The following is an 18,657-nucleotide window of genomic DNA, read 5'->3' as shown; positions in this document are numbered from 1 at the left end:
GGAATTCTTTAGGCAGCAGATGGTACCTGTTAGGCAAAGCTAACCAGACACCAAGCCCAGGAGAGGGAGGATAGATAGTGGTTGGTGAGTGTAGGTTTTTTAGTGAAGCTGTGTTTTTCAGGCACCAGGCAAGTAGATACATTTGTGTCTCCAGGGAGAGGTTGGAATAGGACTTTGGTCCCAAGGAAATCCCTGATACAGAACAGAAGATGATCCTTATGTAGAAGTGAGTATGTGATGACCAGTTCTGGTAGCTCATGCATGTAATCTTAGTAACCTGAGTTCCTCAGGAGGCCGAGATCTGAGGGTAAGGTTCAAAGCCAAACCTGGCAGAATGTTAGAGACTCCTATGTCCAATTAATCAGAACAATGCTCCACCAGAGATGTGGCTCAAGTGGTAGAATGCCAGTAATGAGCAAAAATGCCAAGTGAGAGCAGGAGGCCCTGAGTTCAAGCTCTGGTTCCAACACAAAAAAATGAAAGGAAGAAAGAAAGGAAAGAAGAAAGGAAGGAAGGAAGGAAGGAAGGAAGGAAGGAAGGAAGGAAGGAAGGAAGGAAGGAAGGAAACAAAAGAACGAGGGAGGGAGAAGAAAACAAGAGAAAGAGGGAGGGAGAAGGAAAGGGAGAAGAGGAAGAGAAAAAAGAGAAGGAGAAAGAAGAAAAGGAGAAGGAAGAGAGGAGAGAAGGCTGGAGAGAGGAAGGAAGCTAGGAAGGAAAAGAGGAAAGGAAGGAGAGTAGGGAGTGAAGGATCATGGGAAGGGGGTAGGGAGGAAAAATGTAAACTAAAAAGCTAGAGATGGGGAAGTAATTTCTCCAAGGAAATTTAAGAATAATTATAGTTCGTTTGGGTTTCTTATAAATTTTGGGTGAAGTATTGAAGAATATTTTCAATACAGTATTGACAAAAAGTTTCAGTTGGCAACCTGCTTTGTTAACATACCATTCCTGCCAAATTACAAGTGGCAAGAAAACTGCAAGAAAAGAACATTTAACTGTCAATATGGGAGTGAGTCTTAGAGTTGACTCTATTGGTTCCCTAGTGTCATTGCATGCTGTCTAACAAACATCTCCAGGATTCAGCAATCTAGAGCAATGATTACTGGTGTTTGCTCATGAGTTAATGAGGCATTTCTAGTTTGGCTGATTTGACTGGACTTGGCTACATGCCTTTGCTTTAGATGGTAGAAGGTGGGGTAGCTCTTTTTTTATATCACATTGTAGATCATTTGGCTTGGTTCTACATCACATAGTTCACATTCTTGAGCCAGCAGGCTGTCTGAGGTGCACTCTTTCCTATGACAGAAATATAAAGGTAAATGAAAGAACATGAACATCATCTGATAACAGTAAATTCTACCTACCTGCCATTGGTTTGTGGTAAGCAGGCATGCTATTTCCCTCCTTCCCGATTGATGAGGACAGTCACATGTACAAGCACAAAACCCAGAGTTGAAAAATACTCTACCTTTTCTGCAGGTGGCACTTTAATATCTTGTGACAAAGAGTATGGATAAAAGAAGTGCAGGATCCAAGCCAATAATTCAACTATGTCATGAGCTTCATTTATACCACAGATTCTTCTGGCATCCTCCTGCTCTAGTTCCAGGTCATCTTCATGTCTGCATCTATATTTTCCCCTGAGTTTCACTCAACTACCTCCGCCACAGTTACTGGTGATTTGTTGGGGTTTTCTATGGGCAAACATTCATGGTGGGCTGTCTGACCACTCTCCCATCCCCCACTTCAGGGAGCCAACATCTTCTATGGCTCCCAGCCTCTGAAACAAAGCCTGCTCTGGCCTCCTGGCTTGGGAGATAGTGGAAAGTAGCCATTCTGGAGCAGACACCAAAATGCAAACAATAAAGCAGGATGGATGGCACTTGTTCTCACTTTTTACCAATGTAGTTGCCCCTCTCAATGGGTTGATTTCATGTGCTTTTCCTACCTTTGATAATTTTATGGAGTTTTCACTCTAAAATGGAGATTATAAAGGAGATATGTGTGTGTGTGTGTGTGTGTGTGTGTGTGTGTGTGTGTGTGAGTGTGTGTGTTTTTGCTTGTATTGGGGCTTTAACTCAGGGCTTAGGCATTGTCCCTAAACATTTTCTTTTGGGTCCGGTCGTGGGGCCTGAACTCTGGGCCTGGGCGTTGTCCCTCAGCTCTTCAGCTCAACGCTAGCACTCTACCACTTGAACCACAGTGCCACTTCCAGCTTTTTTTCTTTTTGCTTATGTGGTGCTGAGGAATCGAACCCAGGGCCTCATGAATGCAAGGCAAGCGCTCTACCACTGAGCCACCTTCCCAGCCCTCCCTAAACATTTTTGCTCAGGGCTGGAGTTATATCATTTGAGCCCCAACTCCAATCATGGATCTTTGTGGAGATAGCTAGCCCAGGCTAGCTTCAAACTGCAATCCTTAGGTCTCAGCCTCCTGACTAGCTAGGATTACAAGCATGAGCCACTGATGCCCAGCTATAAAGAAGCTTTTATTTCAGAAGGCAGTGAGGTGTTCAGACAATTTGCTGGCCTAAGCTTCATGCCCTACTTCCATTTGAGTCTCATCCTCTGATGATGATTAATTCTGCAACCAGAACAACTCTCCAGGTGAAGTCTTACAGATGACATCATACATCTACAGAATGAGCTGCGGAATCTTGATAACATTAACTAAAATCAAACTATGTTGTGATTTGAGTAAAAATGTTCCCTCCAAAGTTGATGCAGGTTAGAAAGTTAATTCCAAAATTGATATGTAAAGATCTGGAGGAAGGTTTGCAATATACCTAGGTTTAGAGGAGGTCATTAGAATGGATTGCTTGAGATGGCATTCGTGATTTCATAAGAACAGGAACAGGGACCTAGGAGAGCATAGCCACTCATCATATAGCAGGTAGCTGCAGATGCTGGAGCTAGGCTTTTAGATTGCCCAGCCTCCAAAGCTGTGAGAAATAAAGATTCCTTTGTCCATTCCATCTGTAATGGGCAAAGACATAGAATTTCTACCTGGTTACTTTGCATTTTCTATCACATTACTTAGCGAGTCTCTCCCTTTAGTTGCATACAGCCATCTTGCAGGTTATTCTTTCCAGGTTTGTTGGGTGATTTTGCACATGACAAATTAAAATAAATTCTGCCAGATGTTTTCCCACTTCTCTATAGGGCTGTGCTTTGAAAAGCAGATTCTGCTTTTCTGTTCTGTGCATGCAGTTAAGAGTGGATCAGAGCCCTGCCAGTGGCTCACACTTGTCTTAGCTATTCAAGAGACAGATCTGAGAATCACAGTTAGAAGACAGCTGGAGCAGGAAAGTCTGTGAGACTCTTATCTCCAATGAACCACCAGAAAATCAGAAGAGGTCCAGTAGCTCAAAGTTGTAGAGTACTAGCCTTCAGCAGAAAAGTTCAGAGACAGAACCCAGACCCTAAGTTCAAGCTCCAAGACTGGAAAAAGAAAAGAGTAGAATAGGATGTAAGGTAGACAGGATACTTGTGGGTGGCAGTTATTTCTCCAATAGTGTGAATGGGAAACCCTTTCAAAAGCAAGTACCAAGGTCCATCTTTGGGCCAGAGCAACCAGTACATTTATGAGGGCCAAGTTCTGACAATTCAAGGAGGAACTGTCTCATTGGTACAACTGGAGCTCTACATGGATAGGCTAAAGTTGGTCTCAAATGGATATCACGTTTTTGTTCAGTCTATTCTACATTCTTACCTGATTCTCTTACTACTCTATGGGTTTCTGCAAGGACCTTCCCTCAGCTCTTACCCAGAGCTCCATCTAAGCAACTGCTGCTAGGGTTCCTTTCCCACGATAGTCAGGTGGAACTTTTTTTTTGATGATCAGAAAAAAGACCATGAGTTTAGGTAGATGGCTATCCATGGTTGTACAAGTTGACAATGAGAGAACAAGGTCCAAATTTCAGATCTTGTGCTTAAAAAAACAAGCTAGATTATTTCTTTTTATTTTTTAATATATATTATTGTAAAGATACTGTACAAAGGGGTTACAGTTATATGAGTAAGGTAATGTGTATACTTCCTAATTGAGCATTGTTACCCCCTCCTTTGTTTTTCCCCTATCATCCCTACCCTCTCCACCTCTCCAACTTCTCCCTCCCCCAGAAGCTGTAAACTTCACTTTCAACATAGTGTCTTGTACATCTCATTGTTACAATGGGTCAACCCGTAACCTTATTTCAGCATTTTATTATTTCTCTTCCCCTCCCCAAATTAGAAAAATGTATATACAAGATGGAGGGCACCAGAATCAAATCCATGACAGCAGGGGTTATGCCATGGGGGAAGAACATACAAAAGAAACAAAAAATCACATTATAAGTACATTAAAAACAACAACAGCAAAGATAAAACCTCTTGTGCCCCTATCTTGGGGTTCATTTCGCTTAGCATCATCTTGTATGGTCATATGTATATAGCTTTTGATCTTTTCTGCTTGTTCTAGACATATACTAGTTATTGCAAATAAGGGAAACCATGGGACCTATGTGGCTAGGTTCTTTTCCCCCACATACCCATTGTGAGTCATTACATGAGCCTTCATCCAATGAGCTGGGTTCTGGACCTTCACATGTGTAGGACTAAGAGTCCAAATGGAAGCCCACATGCCATAGGTACAAATGTGTTAACATTATATAGAAATCCAACAAGTAACTAAATAAAATATATTCTAACATTTCAGTTGGTTAAATACATTTCCACAAGAATTTGTGAAGCCAAGTCAAATTTAGAATTCTCAGACTTTCTGGAGTTTCAAGGTAGAGTGGGTAGTATGGAATAAGCTAGCTTTGAACTCTGACCCCTGACATTAGCCCCCATTCTTCCCTGCCCTGAATTGTGGAGGAAAATGCATAACATTTACCTTCTGAACCTCACCTGACCAAATCATCACACCCTGAACTAGAGATTCAGGCAAAAGTGGTTATGGGACACTGAGCAAGGAATTCTGGGGTGGGCTCACCATACCCATTATGTGAGTACATGCTTCAGGGACTCAAGATTTGGAGGACAGGGTAGTAATCTGACTCCCCTAGATCACAGAATCCATGTTATGGGTCTCTTAGCTCCTGGCTAACCACTCACTCTCTCCAGTGCTCATTTGACAGCTGTAAGGAAAGGACATGGGATCATACCATGTCAATTTAGGTCTTCTGTCCTCCATCTGCACAGAAGATGGCCATACCTCTCTAAGTAAACTGGTGTGAGCTAAACCAACTGGGAAGATCTGATATTGAGTAAATGAAGGACCCAGAGATAAAGCTTTTGATGCACAGGCTCAGCATCTCAGGAAGAGCATTGTTTCCAAGCCAGGTGTTTCATGTTGAGCACCCATGGCCCAACTGCTGCTCTGCAGAGAGCCAGGAACATCTGGCTCCAATCAATGTGTCTCTTGATGGAATAAGTGCTGGTGAAGAGTTTGGAAAGAGGAACACTTGGTTCAAAACAGGACTAAGATGCAGTATTTTACTAGAAGGCTTTACTTCAATCTTGAAAGGCTGTCTATTAACACATCAAGCTAATATTACAGTACTTAAGCCTGTTAACTTGTATTTAGATAAAGTATGTTGACTAACACAATGGGTTGTTCAGAGTCAATGCATTTGCTTCATTGAAGCCTATCACTCACATCATCAAAACTGGCCTGTGTTGTTGGTAAATGACATCACAGGACCATTATCCAGGAAGGAAAATGTAGCCCTGGACACTGGAACTATTCTTCAAGCCCAGAAGCTTATATGGACATGCCTGGAATAGGAATAAGATAGCAAGAATCAGCCATAGCATGTGATAGCCACTAAGTGATGATTGCAGTGCTCACTTGCAGCCACTCGTCAGAAAAAAAAAATGGTCTGGAAAGACAGATGCGTGTCTTCTAAGGTATGTGGACACCAATGCTGCATGCTAGCAATGACCCAGCCATGCCCTGGGTGGATGGCCACATGAGAGAAAGTTTCACTGACCATAAGATGGTGAGGAGGTATAGGGAATAATCTAGCTTACAAACCTTCCTAGGGGCTGCCTCCAGGGTTGGGCCAGGGTTGGTTATCATTCAATGTGGGATGTGGCATGGTTAAGGAAGCCAAGTTAGTCTACAAGCAACACCACCCCATTTACAGCCGTTTTAAATAGTGGGCATTCTGGTAGAAGCCATGCTCTGAAGAAAAGGTTTCTGCTGTGCAGAATGAAAGATTGAAGTTCCCTGATGTTAGTTCAAACTTCTAAAAAAGAATCCAATACAATGGAAATAAATTGCCTGCTGTGTAGCAAGTATATTAGAATGTCTGATCATAAGGAATTAATAGATCTGAGCCTCGTAAGATATTTTTGTGCCTTTGTACATATTTTTTGTTGCTGTGGGGCTTGAACTCAGGGCTTGCTCTAAGCACTGCCCTGAGACTCTTTGTGCTCTAACACTTGAGTCAAAAACTTCCAGTTTTTGAGTGGTTAATTGGAGATAAGAGTCTCATGGGGACTTTTCTGACTGGGCTGGCTTTGAACTGCGATCGTCAGATCTCAGCCTCTACTGTCTCTATTTAAGTAACTGCATAGATGACAACCTGGACAGGACTAGAGGTCACCTGGTCCACAGCAGAAAAGTAGGCTTTGAACTACAGCAAACAAGGAGTCACTCCTATCCTGGTTAATGGTACAGCAACCAAGGCCAATGTTCACCAGTCTCTTAGTACACATGGGTGTATGGTGTTGGTGCCCACTGCTGTTGGAGTGTCATCAGGGCAGTTTTCTTCTTGAGTGACAGGGCTTTACTCCTCTCTCAGTTACGGAGGCCCTGAGAAAAGGGAATTCAATGTGCTACTGAGTAGCCATCTTTGTAAAGGGGCTCACCACTGAAGGTCTATTGGATTATGATCAGCATACTATTTTAAATATTCTTAAGTGCCTCACACATAAATACAAGACATAACAAAGCAAGATTATTTTAAGTGGTTTGTGTATACAAGTAATGTTTCTGTTTTTAATGGGTTGGAAGATTTTACACAAAGCCTTCCTCAGAAATCAGGTTCAGGTTGTAGGATCCAAGAACAAGACGACCTGGACACTTGGCAAGGATACTTGGTTTAGATTTGAGCACTCAGCTCAATCTGCCCCTTCAGAATCCTGATGACGCTGTGATCATAGAATGGTTGCTTTCTGATCCTTTACATGTACACTCCCATCTGCTACTGGTGAAGTCAAAGAGATCCAACTCTTGCCCAAAGCCTGCTTTACTCAGACTTTGGACAGACACTTGTGGTCTAGGGAACTGGTCAGCAGTTGTGTGGTTTTTTGGAAAGCAAAGAAGCAACAAGAGTGATTGCAAAGAAGCAACAAGAGTTATCAGCTCTAGATCCTAGCAAACTCAAGGGACAGTTGATAAACTTCCCACAGGAGGCTTCGCTGATGTAAAATTGGCTTTGGTTAATGAGCAGAGGAGAAAAGTCATGGGGGGAGGAAAGAAGGATGCTTTGCTACAAGAGAATTGATTTTTTCCAAAAAGAGAAAAAAAAACCCTGAGACTATTTCTCATGTTGACATTTCCCCAAGATATATTCTTGGTCATATAGTGTTTTATTTCAGAGCTTGCTGAAATGGAAAACAAACAAAAGATATGAGTCAAAAGCAAAGGGGGAGAAAAAAGAAAGGAAATAAATTCAGGGTCCAGTGATAAGATCCCTGTCAGGCTGTGGCCTGGCCTGTAGCTGGTATCCTGCCTCCACTCTGGATAACATGGAACCCCCACCCCACCCCAGCCTTCCAAGCATTTAGAATAGAGTCTCCAAAACAAGTGTCTAAGGTTGGGATATTAGGAATGCCAAAATGATAGAACATCTATGCATATATTTGTCTCAATCTGTTAAATATTCTAGTGCAATGGATTTTGTAAGGTTCTTGAAGACTGGATAAGCAGGATACAGGATTTTGTAGCCATTGTTTGTAAAGAAGTAACTGCACATACATTGGAATGGGTTTTATCTCCAAATGCAAGTGGTTTCAAGACATGTTTGAAAGGACAGTCTAATGACAAAATTTCTCTGCTTCTTGAGAGGAAGGGATTGTGAGGATCACAGTTTGAGGCCACCTTGGGCAAAGTTAGCCATGACCTGCATCTCAAAAGCAAAAACAATAACTGGACATAGTGGAGCACACTGGCATCCCAACTAGCAGGAAAGAGAAGGCAGGAGGATTCCAGTCGGAGGCTGGCCTCAGGCAAAATTGCAAGACTCTATATGAAAAACAACTAAAGCAAAAAAGAGCTTAGACTGTGGCTAGTGTTTGCATAACCAACAGAAACCTCCGAGTTCAACCCCAGTACAGACAAATAAACAAAGCTTCAAGTTTTCTCTGCTTGATTAAATTTAATCTGGCCTCAGAAACTTCTCCTAGACCTATCTGAAATTCCTTGAAAAATAGAGTTAGCCCTCCCTGCTAAGCCAGTTCACCGTGACTTTGAAATTTGTATACCTTCCTATCTAATTCGGTTCTCAGCCTCCACCATCCCCCTAGGGTATGTCTCATCACCAGACTTGCCTCCAGTGAGGTCCTGTTAAGTTAGTTCAGCAAAACCCCACCTCCCCCTGATGTTTCCCTCCTCCTCACTTCAGCTCCCCAGTTATATATTTCACTTGAAAATGTTGTGTCTAGGATTGAGCTGTATCTGTCTCCCTCTACAAGTCTCACTGCACTGGTCCCTATAACATCTCCACAATGTTAAACAAATACTATGCTTTGCAAGTATCATTCAGCATCACTTTAACACCTGGAAGATTGTGCATAGTGTTAAGCTTATCTCTGGATGCTCAGCATCATTTGGAGCTGATAAGAGTATGAGATTCCCTCTACCTGGGCATGGCATGGAGATTAATGGAAGGTCTAGTGGTCCCACTGGGACCACTGCCAAATAATAGAGACTGGCTTAGCATGGGCATACCAAAATTACATGAACTAATTCACAGGTTGGACAAATACAACTTTTCACTGCCAGTATTCCATGTAGACATTGTTGTATGGGGAGATAATGGAGCCACATTTTAAGAGGTCAAACCCAGAGTCTTTATTAAAAGGCTGGCAACTGCATGGTAGAGTCCTATCTCAAAGACCAGCAGCCAGCAAATACAGTTAACATTGTTAGGAAACTGATCCATGAAGGCTGGAGAGGAAAGAAAGAACAAAAGCAATACCAATAAACCAATTCAGCTCCAATGGAGAGCTGAAATGGGACACCGTGGTGACTGGAGAAGAGACAGGAGACAGGAGACAGAACAAGAACATGGAGTCAGGTATCATGGTGCAATGGCATCTGTGCTAGTCTGGGCCTAAATAGGGTCAGGACAGGGGGCAGAGTCACAGGAAACTTGAGTCCCAGGCACTGGACTGACAGGTTTAGAACCAATCATCCAAGTTTCGACCCCTGCCTCCGGGGATTCAGGCACACCCATCACTTGGGAGGTGGGGGATTCACTTTCCCCCACCATGAAGACAAGATGCCAGACCCTACCATCCACCATGTGGCCAAGATGGCGCTGGCCAGATCTGATCTCCCTACTTCTTACCAAATGAAAGAATGCAATCAATATTATGCAGGGGAAAGCTCTCGGCTGTAGGAGTTATAAACAATGTGCTATTGAACTAAGCAGAATTATAAAGGTCTGTTTTTGAGACTGCCTCCATCCTTTCCGTTCCAATTGCTCCATCAGTGTCCCACCTTACTTTTCCTGGACCTCTCCCACCCTTTCCAGCCTGCCAGGACTATAGGGCATACCATTGACCTTTGTCTCACAAGGCCTGGGGTCCTAAAGGAGCAATTCTCTTAGATGAAGTATTGGCTAGGACAAGAATTCAGAGGCGGGAGCATGACTATCTGGAAAGGTCAACCACAGCGGGCCTGTTATGCTGGCCTGCAGAGCTCTAACCTTTTCTTTCACCCAAACACTGAGCAGCGGGCTCTGGTCCTCAGCAGGAGGCTGCTCTTCACATTTTGGATTGCAAGGAAACAAATGGGGCCATGTCCAAGCATAGACTTCAGGTTACCAGTAGGGAGCACCCTGGGGAGTTGGGAGAGGACATCTCCAAAGAGGAAGGGGATTTCATTAGAAAAAGCAGGGGCTCAAGAGTACAAAGCTGATGCCCTTCAGACCTGCCAAAAATGGAGGCCCTCAACCTCCTGGTTCCCAAATCAAATTGCTGTTTCATTCACCTATCTGCTATTTGGATGGTGGTCATTTTTGTGGCTGTTTTGCCTCTTTCCCTGGGATGCTGTCCTTGTTCGTTTTCCTTGGAAGTTCTTCCAGGTCTGAATTTCACTTTCCCAGACTTCTTGACTTCACTGGCCAGCCATTCTCCTCTGCTGCCTTGTTGTGCAGAAAACAGTTGGGTAAAATGTGGCCTCCAAAGTTAGAATATCGACCCCTCATCTTCTTTAGACAGAACAGAAGATTTGTGCCTCAAACTGGTTTATAAAATGGGACCAAAACATGCTCACAGCACCAGGGGCCATACACAGAGAACTGTATTCTAGCCACATGCTCACAGCACCAGGGGCCATACACAGAGAACTGTATTCTAGCCAATGGGTTGACCTTGACACATCAGCCGGTCTCACCTTGCCCCTCTTTCCCCACCACACTGGGCCTTCTTTTGGGCAGTAATAGGCCACACAGAGCTAGCTGCAACCGTGGGCTCTCAGAAAACAAAATCCAATTGGCACCATCTTTGTTCTGTTCTAGATTAGAATCTATGTGCTCTAGTCACCTAGTGACTAGACCCCATCTGAACTCTGGCTTTGCTGTTCTTCATCCACACCCCAGGTTGCTTCTCTTCCATGGGGCTCAGTGTGACCTTAGACATGTCTATATTTAGTTGATGCCTAGGTCTTTTCAATCACATGCCTCTTGCCTTTTGAACCCTGACCTCTACTCCATCAGTGGCAGATTCTCTGTGGCCTCCATGTGGTAGTCCTGAGGGTGTCACCTCCATACTTCCTAATGTTATGGGGACCAGGGGAGGGGATTCCATATTCCTCCTGGTGAGGATTTTACATCCCATTAGAGCCCACCATGCAGAGATAGACTAATGTAAAAAGATGAATTTACTGGGGAAGTGGATAGCTTACCAGCCAGGGATGCAGCACAGACTCGGGAGCTGGGACTGTGACCCGGAGCAGTCCTCAAGCTGTTTTTTTTCCTTTTCTTCTCTCTTTTTTAAATTGTAAAACTGTTGTACAGAGGGGTTACAGTTACATGAGTAGAGTAATGAGCACATTTTTTAGCGAGCATTGTTACCTCCTCCTTTATTTTCCCCCTAACATCATTTCCCTCCCCACTTCCCCAACTCATCCACCACCAGGACATTGTGACATTCATTTTCAATATAGTGTCCTGTACATCTTGTCATCACAATGGGTCAGCCTGCATTCCCATTTAAGCGTTCTGCAATATCCCCTCCCCTCCCCAAATTGCAAATATATATATATATATACACATATACAAGATGTAGAACACTGGCATCAAATCCAGTGAAAACAGGGGTTATACCATGGGGGAGGAACATACAATAGAAACAAAAGAATCACATAATGCATTGTTTGTACGTTAAGAACACTAGCAAGAAAGAAAGAAAAAAAACCTCTTGTGTCCCTGTCTTGGGGTACATTTTGCTTAACATTATCTCATGTGGTCGTATGTACATGGCCTTTGACCTTCTCTGCTTGTCCTAGACATGTACTAGTCACTGCAAACAAGGGAAACCATAGCCCTGGCTTACTTCACTTAATATAATTTTTTCCAAGCCTTTCCATTTCCTAACGAATGGGGCAATGTCATTCTTTCTGATGGAGGCATAGAATTCCATTATATATATTTATATATATATATATATATGTATGTGTGTGTGTGTGTGTGTGTGTGTATACATATATATATATATATATATTATACATCACATTTTCTTGATCCATTCATCTACTGAGGGTCATCTGGGCTGGTTCCATATCTTAGCTATGGCAAATAATACTGCAATAAACATGGTTGTGCTGGTTGCTTTGGTGTGACTTTGTTTGTGATCATTTGGGTAAATGCCCAAAAGTGAGATTGCTGGTTCATAAGGGAGCTCTATGTGGAATCTTTTGAGGAACCTCCATACTGCTTTCCAAAGTGGTTGAACAAATTTACATTCCCACCAACAAGGCAGTAGGGTTCCCTTTTGGCCACATCCCCTCCAGCATCTGTTGCTACTAGACTTCTTGATTATACCATTCTAGCTGGGGTGTGTGGTCTTGATTTGCATTTCTTTTATGGCTAGAGAGGTTACACATTTCTTCATGTGTCTATTGGCCATTTCTATTTCCTCTTCAGAGAAGTCTCTCTTTAAGTCTTAGCCCATTTTTTAATTGGACAGTTGTTTCTTTGAGGATTTGTTGTTGGGGAATTAAATTTTTTGAGTTCTAAGTATATTTTAGATATGAGGTCCTTGTCTGTTGTATGGCTAGTGAAAATCTTCTCCCAGTCTGTGAGTTTTCTGTTGATCTTGCTAGCTATGTCCTTTGCCTTGGAGAAGCTCTGCAATTTCATGCAATCCCATTTGTCCAACCTTTCTTTGATTTGTTGTGTTTCTGGGTCTCTATTAAGAAAATTTCGGTCTGTGCCAAGGAGCCGTAGAGCTATTCCTATTCCTTCCTGTAATGTTTTCATGGAGTCTGCTTTTATTTTGAGGTCTTTGATCCATTTTGGTGTTGATTTCTAGTGCAAGGTGATATATACAGATCTAGTTTTAGTTTTCTACAAGTGTTTAACCAATTTTTCCAGCACCATTCACTGAAAAGGCTGTCTTTCTTCCATTCTATTTCTTTAGCTCCCTTGTCAAAGATTAGGTAGCTATAGGTCTGTGGTTTCATTTCTGGGTCTTCAGTCCTATTCCATTGATCCTCAGGTCTGTTCTTGTGCCAGTACCAAACTGTTTTGATTACTATGGCTTTTTAGTAGGGTTTGAAATTTGGAATTGATATTCCTCAGAGCTGTTCTTTTTACTAAGGATTGTTTTTCCTATTCAGGGTCTTTTATTGTTCCATATGAATTTTTGGATTGCTTCTTCTATTTCATTGAAAAATGAGGTTGGAATGTTGATAAGTATTGCATTGAATTTGTAGATAGCCATTGACCATGTTGCCATTTTCACGATGTTAATCCTCCTAATCCAGGAGCATGGGAGTTTTTTCCACTTGCTTAGTTCTGCTTTAATTTCCTTTTTCAGGTTTTTAAAGTTTTCATCATAAAGGTCCTTCACTTCTTTTGTTAACTCCTACATATTTTATTTTTTGTGGGGCTAAAACAAAAGGGGTTGCTTTCCTAATTTCAACCATGCTCTTCTCATTGTTGGCATACAGGAAAGCTATTGATTTCTGAGGGTTAATTTTGTATCCTGCTCCTTTGCCAAAGTTCCCAATCAGCTCAAGTAAATTGGGAGTGGAGGCCATGGGGTTCTTTAAATACAAGATCATGTCATCTGCAAAGAGGAGAGTTTTACTTCATCCTTACCTATTTGGATCCCCTTTGTGTCTGCATCTTGTCTTATTGCTGTAGCTAGTCATTCTAATACTAGGTTGAAGAGGAGTGGGGAGAGTGAACACCCTTGTCTCACTCCTGAATTTAGAGGAAATGGCTTTAACTTTTTGCTATTAAGTATAATGCTGGCTGTAGTTTTGTCATATATAACCTTTATTATATTGAAGAATGTTCTATGGATTCCTAGTTTTTCCAGAGTCATAAAAGGATGTTGGATCTTGTCAAATGTTTTTTCTGCATCTATTGAGATAACCATGTGGTTCTTATCCTTGCTCTTGTCGATGTGATGAATTATATTAATTGTTTTGCGTATATTGAACCAGCTTTGCATCCCTGAAATGAATCCTGTTTTATGGTAGTTATGATTCTTTTGATGAGTTGTTGAAGTCGATTGGCTAAGATTTTGGTGAGAAGTTTTGCATCAATATCCATCAAAGAAATGGGTCTATATTTCTCTTTCTTTGATGAGTCCCTGCCTGGTTTTATGATGAGAGTTATGCTGGTTTCATAAAAAGAGTGTGGTAGTGAGTTTTTGTTTTCAATTTCATTAAAGAGATGGACAGTAATGGTGTGAGTTCTGCTTTGAAGACCTTGTAGAATTCAGCTATAAATCCATCTGGTCCTGGACTTTTCTTGAGTGGGAGGTCTTTTATTGCTGCTTCTATTTTGATGCTTGATATGGGTCTTTTAAGTTGTTTTAAATCATCTTGGCTTAGTTTGGGCATGTCAATATTTGCTAGAAATTTGTCCATATCTTTCAGATTCTCAAACTTATTAGCATAAAGGTTTGAGAAGTATCTCCTTATTATATTCTGAATCTTGGCTGTTTCTGTAGTGATGTTTTCATTCTCATCTCTGAGTTTGTTTATTTGTGTGTGATCTCTTTTTTTCATAAGATTTGCTAAGGGTCTGTCAATTTTCTTAATTTTTTTAAAGAACCAACTCTTTGCTTTGTTAATTCTTTCTATAGTTTTTTTGGACTCTAATTCATTTAATTCAGATTTAATTTTAATTATTTGTTTCCCTCTACTGGATAGGGGTTTAGTCAAGCTGGGTTTTTAAGGGGTAGGTTACATAGAGTTACATAGATGAGACATGAAAGGCAGGTTTGACACATTTTCGTTGGTTATAGTTATTTGACCTTTAAATTCATTTGTTATTTATGGTAAATACCATATGTAATAATTTGCAATAGTCTGTCCATAGTGGGACTACTCAGTGGTGGTCTTTAATTGATGGTCTTAAGGCCCTGTTACTGAGGCAAACAAGCAAGATTACAGAAGCAAAACAGCAAAAACATAGCCTTGAGTCATAGGAGCACAGGCAAAACATAATCTTGGCTTGGTCAGTATGAGTAATACTATCAATGCTACTGACACCATTACAGAAATTATTTTTATTATAAGCTCCTAACTAATACAGCAACTCATTGCAGCTGGTGATAAGCCTCAAGTTTTTCAGTAGCCTTCTGCAGGGCTGCCAGCTTGGTAAACTTGACTAAGGGAGAGATGTTCTTTTGCTTTTTAGCAAGGATGGAGAAAGGACAAAGGCAGCCTTTGTCTGGGGGTTTTCTTTACCAAGAGGTTTTTGCCCTTTATCAATAATTTTGTTCTGATTTCTGATTTTATATTTTTGTTCTCATGGATATTCTTTTATATTAAGTAGTTTTTATTGTGAAAATACCGTACAGAGTGGTTACAATTACATGAGCAAGGTAATGAGTACATTTCTTATCAAGCATTGTTGCCTCCTACTTTGTTTCCCCTTCCCATCCCTGTCCTCCCATCTCCACCCCCCTCCTTCCCCCCCACCAAAGTTGTAAAGTTCATTTTTGGACATAACGTCTTCTACATCTCATTGTTGCAATGGGTACACCTTTATCCTTATTTAAACAATTTGTTTTTTCCCTTCCCCTCTACAAATTATACCAACATCAAATACAGTGAAAACAGGGGTTATACCATGGGGGAAGGACATACAAAACAACAAAGAAATCATCTTATAAATATGTTAGAAACAATAGCAAGAAAGAAAAACCATTTGAGTCCTTATCTTGGGGTTCATTTCACCTAACATCAACTTATCTGACCTTTTCTGCTTGTCTCAGACATATACTCGTTATTGCAAATAAGGGAAACCATGGGACCTATGTTTCTTTGGGCCTTAATATAATTTTTCCAAGTCTTTCCATTTCCTAACAAATGGGGCAATGGGATTTCATGAAGTTGCAGAGCTTTTGCATGACAAAGGACATAGCTAGCAAGATCAATAGAAAACCCATGGATTGGAAGATCTTCACTAGCCATACAACAGACAAGGGTCTCATATCTAACATATACCTGGAACTCAAAAAATTAAATCCCCCAACAACAAATCTTCAAAGAAACAACTGCCCAATAAATAAGTGGGCTAAAGACTTACAGAGAAACTTCTCTGAAGAGGAAAGGATGACCAATAGACACATGAAGAAATTCTTAACCTCCCTAGCCATAAAAGAAATGCAAATCAAAACAACACTAAGATACCACTTCACCCCAGTTAGAATGGCTATAATCAAGAACTGTAATAACAACAGATGCTGGAGGGGATGCAGACAGAAGGGAACTCTACTGCATTGTTGGTGGGAGTGTAAACTTGTTCAACCACTTTGGAAAGTAGTATGGAGGTTCCTCAAAAAACTCCACAAAAGAGCTCCTCAAAAGAGCTCCCCTATGACCCAGCAATCCCACTTTTGGGCACTTATCTGAATCATCACAAACAAGACCATAATAAAGCTACCAGCACAACCATATTTATTGCAGCATTATTTACCATAGCTAAGATATGGAACCAACCCAGATGTCCCTCAGTAGATGAATGGATCAAGAAAATGTGGTATATATACACAATAGAATTCTATGCCTCCATCAGAAAGAATGACATTTCCCCATGGATATTCTTTTCCCAGGGAAAAGGGGATTGAGGGGAGAGAGTAAATTTCCAACAGCAGGAGGGACTGAGGCCAGACATAGGAGGAACTTTCTGCCAGTGAATAGCAACACAGATATTACACTAACAAATAGGACCTTGGCTTATGTTATACACTAAAGTTTCTGTCCCTTAAGTTCATGCATTGAAGCTCTCAGCTCCAGTGCATTAGTATTTGGAGATGAGTCTCTACAAAAGTAAGGTTAGATGAGAATAGGAGGATAAGGAACAGGCTGTTTCTCCAGCACACCTCCAACTTCATCAAGCATGCCTCCATTCATCCTCAAGACCCCCACAATGGACTATCCATTGTGGATTGATTAGTTCACACCCCCAGAGCATATGGGCTTCCTTTCCATTTGCCTCCATGTGGAGTTCTTGCCTTGTTTTATACCAGCTCTAGATCTCAGTGACCGAAACTTATCTCTAATATGAATGATATACAACACAAGATACTGGAGCCTTTCTCTGAATGCCCTTTACTCACTTTCCCAAGAGGAGAAAGTAGTATAGTATGAGAAAATAGTATAGTATGAAAACCTGGATGTGAACATAGATATGACATTACCATTTCACAGAGTGCCAGTGTTCTCTTTATTTATAACCACATCTACTCCCTTGCACCTCAAATCCTTCTCCATTCCTCACAACCATAGTCTGTTCTCCATTTCTATAACTAGACAATTTCAAGAATGTCATAGAAATATAATTATGGGATTAGGAATGTGTGGAGATTGGCACATTCACTCAGTATAATTATCTGAAGATTCATATGAGATTGTTTCAGATACCAATAGTTTGTTTTGAGGGTTGGGAAGTATGGTATGGTATCTAAGATTGTGGATGTACCACAGTTTAACCAGTCACCCATGAAAAGACATTCAGTTTGTTCCTACTGTGTTGTCATAAGGATAAAAATCAATATAAGCATTTACAGGAACATGACTTTTGTAGAAACATAAATTTTCATGACTTCAAATGCCCAGGATGCAATCACTGAATTACATGGTAGCTACAAAATTTTCTTTTCTTGATTGAATTCAGGATTTTGTGATTGCAAGGTAGGTGCTGAGCCATTCAGCCATTCTGCTGGTGTTGGTTTTTTTTATGTTGATTATTTTCAAGATAGGATTTTTTAAAAAGATAGGATCTTATGCCAAGTCTCATCTAAACTGCAATCTTCCTATGTATTTTGTCAGCATTTTCTCTCAGGCTGTCCTGCAACTTTTTATAGTCTTAATAGGGACTTTGGGAGAGCAGACATTCCTAATTTTAATGAATTTTAGTGTATCAGATTTTACACTTATTGATTTTGCTGTCAAATCTAGAGCTATTTGTTAGGTCCAGAACATTTTCTATAATATTTTCCCAAAGTTTTATAATTTTTGGTAGTTTTGCAAGAATTTATTTTAGTATAAAAAGGTTAAAGTGAAAAGAAACAGAAAAACAGAGAGAAATATTTCCAGCTCCCCATGAAGAAAGTAGAAGTTCAAGAGTCCAAGTTTTATAGTTTATATGTTTATATTTAAGTCCATGGCCTATTTTGAATTAATTCTTGTTATCAAATGTAGAACAAAGGTTAAGATGAGGGAGGCTATGGATGTCATTGTTAAGATAATGATATTGTCTTCAAGACGCCTTTGTCAAAAACCACTTAATAGTTACTTCTCTCTCTCTCCTTCCTCCCTCCCTCCCTTCCTTCCTTCCTTCTTTCCTTTCTTTTTCCTTCCTTCCTTCCTTCCTTCCTTCCTTCCTTCCTTCCTTTTTCTTTCTTTCTATCTTTATTCTTTCTTCATTCCTTCCTTCCTTTCCTTCTTTCTTCCTTTCTTTCCTTTTTTCTTCCTTTCTTTCCTTCTTTCTTTCCTTCTTTCCTTCCTTCTTTCTTTCTTTCTTTCTTTCTTTCTTTCTTTCTTTCTTCCTTCCTTCCTTCCTTCCTTCCTACCTTCCTTCCTTTCTTTCTTTCTTCCTTCCTTCCTTCCTTCCTTCTTTCTTTCTTTCTTTTTCTTTCTTTCTTTCTTTCTTTCTTTCTTTCTTTCTTTCTTTCTTTCTTTTCTTTCTTTCTTTCTTTCTTTCTTTCTTTCTTTCTTTCTTTCTTTCTTTCTTCCTTCCTTTGTATCAGTCTT

Source organism: Dipodomys merriami, unplaced genomic scaffold (genome assembly GCF_024711535.1).
Source record: "Dipodomys merriami isolate MVZ:Mamm:240054 unplaced genomic scaffold, mDipMer1.0.p SCAF_7, whole genome shotgun sequence".
Classification (NCBI taxonomy): domain Eukaryota; kingdom Metazoa; phylum Chordata; class Mammalia; order Rodentia; family Heteromyidae; genus Dipodomys; species Dipodomys merriami.
The sequence above is the reverse complement of the archived record's forward strand: the minus strand, read 5'-3'. Positions refer to the sequence as shown.